Source organism: Triticum dicoccoides, chromosome 6B (assembly GCF_002162155.2).
Source record: "Triticum dicoccoides isolate Atlit2015 ecotype Zavitan chromosome 6B, WEW_v2.0, whole genome shotgun sequence".
NCBI lineage: Eukaryota > Viridiplantae > Streptophyta > Magnoliopsida > Poales > Poaceae > Triticum > Triticum dicoccoides.
The window spans coordinates 227,363,186-227,369,998 of record NC_041391.1 but is presented as its reverse complement, the minus strand read 5'-3'; positions in this window follow the sequence as shown (position 1 = coordinate 227,369,998).

The following is a 6,813-nucleotide window of genomic DNA, read 5'->3' as shown; positions in this document are numbered from 1 at the left end:
CACATGCTCCACGATGATCTCATCGGATGAACCACGATGTCGAGGATTTAATCAATCTCGTACGCTATTCCCTTTGTCTATCGATATGTTACTTGCCCGAGATTCGATCGTCGGTATCCCAATACCTCGTTCAATCTCGTTACCGGCAAGTCACTTTACTCGTACCATAATGCATGATCCCGTGACCAGACACTTGGTCACTCTGAGCTCATTATGATGATGCATTACCGAGTGGGCCCAGTGATACCTCTCCGTCATACGGAGTGACAAATCCCAGTCTTGATCCATGTCACCCAACAGACACTTTCGGAGATACCCGTAGTCTACCTTTATAGTCACCCAGTTACGTTGTGACGTTTGGCATACCCAAAGCACTCCTACGGTATCCGGGAGTTACACGATCTCATGGTCTAAGGAAAAGATACTTTGACATTGGAAAACTCTAGCAAACGAACTATACGATCTTGTGCTATGTTTAGGATTGGGTCTTGTCCATCACATCATTCTCCCAATGATGTGATCTCGTTATCAATGACATCCAGTGTCCATAGTCAGGAAACCATGACTATCTGTTGATCAACAAGCTAGTCAACTAGAGGCTCACTAGGGACATGTTGGTGTCTGTTATTCACACATGTATTACGATTTCTGGATAACACAATTATAGCATGAATAAAGACAATTATCATGAACAAGGAAATATAATAATAATGCTTTTATTATTGCCTCTAGGGCATATTTCCAACAAAGAAAACTAGATAGAAAAATAAAGATGGCAGAAAAAGAATCAACTCAAAATCATCTTTTGTTTAAAAGTTATAAGGGTTTTAGTCCAAGGACTAATCTGTGATGAAACAGAAACTTTCCAGGGGCTAGATTAAAAAAAGACAGAAAACATTTCAGTTAGAAAACGTATTTTGCCCGAAGGCGCTTTCAGAAAATGTTTCGAATAAAAGAGAAAAAGCTGACGAGGGGGTCCCACCCGTCAGGTTTAAAAATCAAAATAGAGTCCCGCCGGCGCCCGAGGCTTGCGGTGGTCACCGGCGTCGATCCACGGCAAGGCAGGGGGAGTGGAGGGTACCTAAGGACTCACGGAGCTCTCCCGCATCTGTGGGTGGTGGAGTTGGTCGTCGACGAGCACCACGTCGACGGCGGCCTTCACTCCGGCGGACGGTGGTTCGGGCGGTGTGAAGGATCTCGCCGAGGAGGGCTGCAAACATCAAATTGGGACTCGGGTTAGAAGAGTGGGTGCACTAGGAGGCTACTGACGCAGTTTGGGAGGCGGGGGTGCTCTCACCAGAGAGGATCTTGCCGGAGCCCGAAGCGGATCAGGACAGCTGGGGTCGGGGAAGAAGGCTCTCCTGAGGCCTTCTGATGAGCGTGGCGGCGTTCTGAGGCGAGGAGGGGAAGTGCTGGGTCGAGAACGAGCTCGGGGCCTCCATTTATAGCCGGCCCGAGGCGGTTGCCGAGAACGGGATCACTCCGGCGAGTGATTACGGCGATGCAGAGGTTGGACGGGGGATTTAGGTGACTGGCCAACTTCGTGTTGGTCCACTGGCACCATTCAACGTCTAAACCTGGTCGGATTTGGCCTGCTCCCGTGGTTTCGACGGAACGGAGCTCACGGGCTCGTCGGCGGCAGAGAGCGTGCTCTGCGCCTCTCAGGCCACGGTGACTGTTCTGCAGCATGCAGGGGGAAGAGGATGGTCACGCGGAGGCTCCTGGTGGTGCGGGCGGTGCTGGACGGTGCCGTATGGCAGGGCTGGCCCCTGTTGGCCGCCACGGGCGGTTCTGCCACCGCGGAAGACGCCGGCGTTGGCGAGACACGTCGCCACTGACGCTCGCGCCTGTCCAAACGACCGTGCAGCACACTGGATAAGAAGGGGGAGGAGTGAGCAAGGTGCCAACGCGTGCACTGGCGCGATTGACGCCGCGGTTCTGAAGAAAACGACACTGTCGACTGAACTGAACACTGAACTCTGAATCTTGACAAAAATAGTGTCAGCCACCGGTTCGACGAAATGATTTAGGCACGTGGAAAAAAAATTTGGAGCTGGGACTTGGTGAAGTGATCTCTCGATGCATCTAGAGGCTTCCTGATTTATCTCAGATTTTTAGGAAAAGAAAAGGAATGAATTTCACAAAAAATGGCAAATCTGGTCCAAACTTGCAGCAAGTACATTTTGAAAAATTTGAACTGCGGACCAGCAGTTCTTGATGGATCTAGGTTGAGGGTGCTAAGGACTATCTAGGATAATTTGCTTGAGCTCAGAAACTTAAGGGATCTGGTACTTCCTTTGTAAATCCTAAGAGTCCAAAATAAATTACAGAAAAAGATTTGAGGATAAAATAAATAGAAATAAAATCTAAAAGAGGTTGAAACTTGCTGGAATTGGATGCTTGGCTAGACCCAAAGTAGGGAGGTGGGTTTGGAAGAAAGTTTCCAACATAGGTCATGGCAAGAGAAAATCTTTTGAATGGGCAAGAATAAATCCATAATTTATAGGAATACTTTTTAATAAAAGAAATATTAAAACAACCCAAGATTATTTGTGTTGAACCAACACATGTTGAAAAACCCTCAAGACCAAAAATCAATATTGAGAAGGACTCATAAAAAAATATTTGTCATAAAAGAAATTTTTTGAGAAGGAGAGTCTAAAAAAAATTAAATAACCTCCTTCCAATCAATTAAAGAATTTGATAAAAAAACCAAATCAAAATTTTTTGGAGTGTTACACTAAACTTCTCTCACGAGAAAAACATGATCACACCTTAGTACTCTTTGGGTGTTAATGACATAGCGATGTGAACTAGATTATTGACTCTAGTAAATCCTTTGGGTGTTGGTCACATGAGATGTGAACTATGGGTGTTAGTCATATCCAGATATGAATATTGGTGTTAAATCACATGGCGACGTGAACTAGATTATTGACTCTAGTGCAAGTGGGAGATTGAAGGAAATATGCCCTAGAGGCAATAATAAAGTTATTATTTATTTCCTTATTTAATGATGAATGTTTATTATTCATGCTAGAATTGTATTAACCGGAAACATGATACATGTGTCAATACATAGACAAACATAGTGTCACTAGTATGCCTCTACTTGACTAGCTCGTTAATCAAAGATGGTTAAGTTTCCTAACCATAGACATGAGTTGTCATTTGATTAACGAGATCACATCATTAGGAGAATAATGTGATTGACTTGACCCATTTCGTTAGCTTAGCACTTGATCGTTTAGTATGTTGCTATTGCTTTCTTCATGACTTATACATGTTCCTATAACTATGAGATTATGCAACTCCCGTTTACCGGAGGGACACTTTGTGTGCTACCAAACGTCACAACGTAACTGGGTGATTATAAAGGTGCTCTACAGGTCTCTCCGAAGGTACTTGTTGGGTTGGCGTATTTCGAGATTAGGATTTGTCACTCCGTTTGTCGGAGAGGTATCTCTGGGCCCACTCGGTAATGCACATCACTATAAGCCTTGCAAGCATTGTAACTAATGAGTTAGTTGCAGGATGATGTATTACATAACGAGTAAAGAGACTTGCCGGTAACGAGATTGAACTAGGTATTGAGATACCAATGATCAAATCTCGGGCAAGTAACATACCGATGACAAAGGGAACAACGTATGTTGTTATGCGGTTTGACCGATAAAGATCTTCGTAGAATATGTGGGAGCCAATATGAGCATCGAGGTTCCGCTATTGGTTATTGACCGGAGACGTGTGTCGGTCATGTCTACATAGTTCTCGAACCCGTAGGGTCCGCACGCTTAAAGTTAGATGACAGTTATATTATGAGTTTATGTGTTTTGATGTACCGAAGGTTGTTCGGAGTCCCGAATGTGATCACGGACATGACGAGGAGTCTCGAAATGGTCGAGACATAAATATCAATATATTGGACACCAGAAAGGTTCTGGGTGAGATTGGGACAATACCGGAGCTCTAGGAGGTTATCGGAACTCCCGGGGAGGTATATGGGCCTTAATGGGCCTTAGTGGAAAGGAGGGGAAAGCAGCAAGGGAGGGGGCGCCCTCCCCAAGCCCAATCCGAATTGGGAGAGGGGCCGGCCCCCCTTTCCTTCCTCCCTCCTTCCTCTTCCTTCCCTCTCCCTCTCCAAGCAGGAAAGGGAGGAGTCCTACTCCCGGTGAGAGTAGGACTCCCCCCCCTTGGGTGCGCCTCTCCCCTTGGCCGGCCCCCTCCTCCATTCCTTTATATACGGGGGAGCGGGCACCCCAGAGACACAACAATTGATCATTGATCTCTTAGCCGTGTGCGGTGCCCTCCTCCACCATAGTCCTCCTCGATAATATCGTAGCGGTGCTTAGGCAAAGCCCTGCGACGGTAGAACATCATCATCGTCACCATGACATCATGCTGACAGAACTCTCCCTCGACACTCGGCTGGATCGGAGTTTGAGGGACGTCATCGAGCTAAACGTGTGCAAGAACTCGGAGGTGTCATGCTTTCGGTGCTTGATCGGTCGAGCCGTGAAGACGTACGACTACATCAACCGCGTTGTGCTAACGCTTCCGCTTACGGTCTACGAGGGTACGTAAACAACACTCTCCCCTCTCGTTGCTATGCATCACCATGATCTTGCGTGTGTGCAGGTAAATTTTTGAAATTACTACGTTTCCCAACAAATAAAACATACAACTCATACCAATCTAGATCATCAATCAACCCAAAGACAAAGGATATCTACTCAAAACATCATAGGATGGCAACACATCATTGGATCATAATATGTGGCATAAAGCACCATGTTCAAGTAGGGATTACAGCGGGGTGCGGGAGAGTGGACTGCGTAAAAGAGATGAGGATGGTGATGATGATGGTGATGTTGATGAAAACGATCACCGCGGTGATGATTTCCCTCCCGATGGCACTCCGGCGCCACTAAGAGAGAGGAGGAGAGGTTCTCCCCCTTGTGCTTCCTCCTCCATGCCCCCTAGATGGGGAGAGGTTCTCCCTCTGGTCCTTGGCCTTCATGGCGATGATGGCCCCTCCGGAATCCTCCTCCATGGCCTCTGGTGATGATGGCCCCCTCCGGTAGGGTGCCAGAGAGGGCCTAGATTGATTTCTCATGGCTACAAAGGCTTGCGGCGGCGGAACTTCCTGTCTAGTTTAATTTCTGGAGGTTTGGGTATTCATAGGAGAGGTTGGCGTCGAGAACAAGTCAGGGGGACCCACGGCTGGTCCACGAGGCACAGGGGCGTGCACAGGGGGGTGGGCGCGCCCCCATCCTCGTGGGGCCCACAGGACTCCCCTCCGGTAGATTTTTGTTCCAATATTTTTTATATTTTCCAGAAAAAATCTCCGTTGATTTTCAGCGCATTTCGAGAACTTTTATTTCTGCACAAAAACAACACCACTGTAGTTCTTTTGAAAACAGTGTCAGTTCGGGTTAGTTCTAATCAAATCATACCAAAATCATATAAAACAATAGTAAACATGGCATGAATACTTCATAAATTATCGATACGTTGGAGACGTATCAATCTCCACGTCATCGAAGTCCTCAGCGCTAAGGTCCAACTGGCTGAAAACATCGCCGAGATCCGGTTTGGTGGCCGCCGCACCGCCACTTGTTCCCGAGTTCGCATCAGAGGCCGACGGCATCGTCTTCGCAGGGGAGGGATCGGTCAGGGGAGCGAAGCTCTTGGCAGATTGATCAAGGTAGAGGGGAACTCCAGGGTGATCGCGATCGCCAGGGAGGAGAAAAACCCTAGCCGCCAGGGTTAGGGGAAAAAAGTTCTTAGCAGCTTGCTTTTATGTTCTATACGGGTTGATTTGATTGCCTCTCGGCTCGCTTTCTTCCCTTGTACACACTTCAAGCTATCTCCCGATCTGATCAACACTGAGCTTATTAGCTATCTCCCGGCTCGTGAACAAATTTTGAAACATGAACATTTTTTGAATATGTGAACAAATTTTGAATTTCCCACATATTTTATGAAAACATGAACTTTTTTGGAATTTGTGACCAAATTTATAAAGCACGAACGATTTTTGACTCTTGAGAACAAATTTGGAAGCACGGACGATTTTTGACTCTTGAGAACAAATTTGGAAGCGCGAATTTTTGGAAGCACGAACATTTTTTGAATCTTCAGAACAATTTTGAAAAATCCTGAACAAATTTGGAAGCGTGAACAATTTTTTAAAGCCTGAACTTTTTTTGAATATAGAGAATTTTTTTTGAAATGGAGAACAATTTTGAAAATCCCGAACAAATTTGAAAGCGCGAACAATTTTTGAATATGTGAATAAAAATTGAAATCTCGTACATTTTCTGAATTTCAAAAGTTTTGAACTTTTTTGTGTAACGAGAACAATTTTTTAATTTGGAAATATTTCTTGGAAACACAAACAAAATTTAAATATTTTGATTTTTTTAAGAACAAAAATAATTAAAAAAGAAAATCCTAAAATTTTTGTAAAACTGCGAACAAGTTCTGAAAAAGAAAAATAAACTTGAAAAAGAAAAGGAAAGAAAAAACGAAAAGATGGAAAAGAAACAGAAAAAGAAAAAAATAAAAGAAAAAGAAACAGAAAAGTGAAAAAAGGTGGAAAACCAATAAAAGCAAAAAAAAACGGTTCATGGAACCTTCTAGAAGGTTCAGAAAACCGGAGTGGGGCAGTTCCTAAGTTATGTACATAAGTGGGCCAGCCCAAAGGATCGCTCTGTTGCTCGCCCCCTATGCGAAGCGCCGGCAGTTTGCCGCAACGAGCGGCCAATAGGATTTTCCGGTAGCGCCTATACGGCGCAGCACGCGCTGACA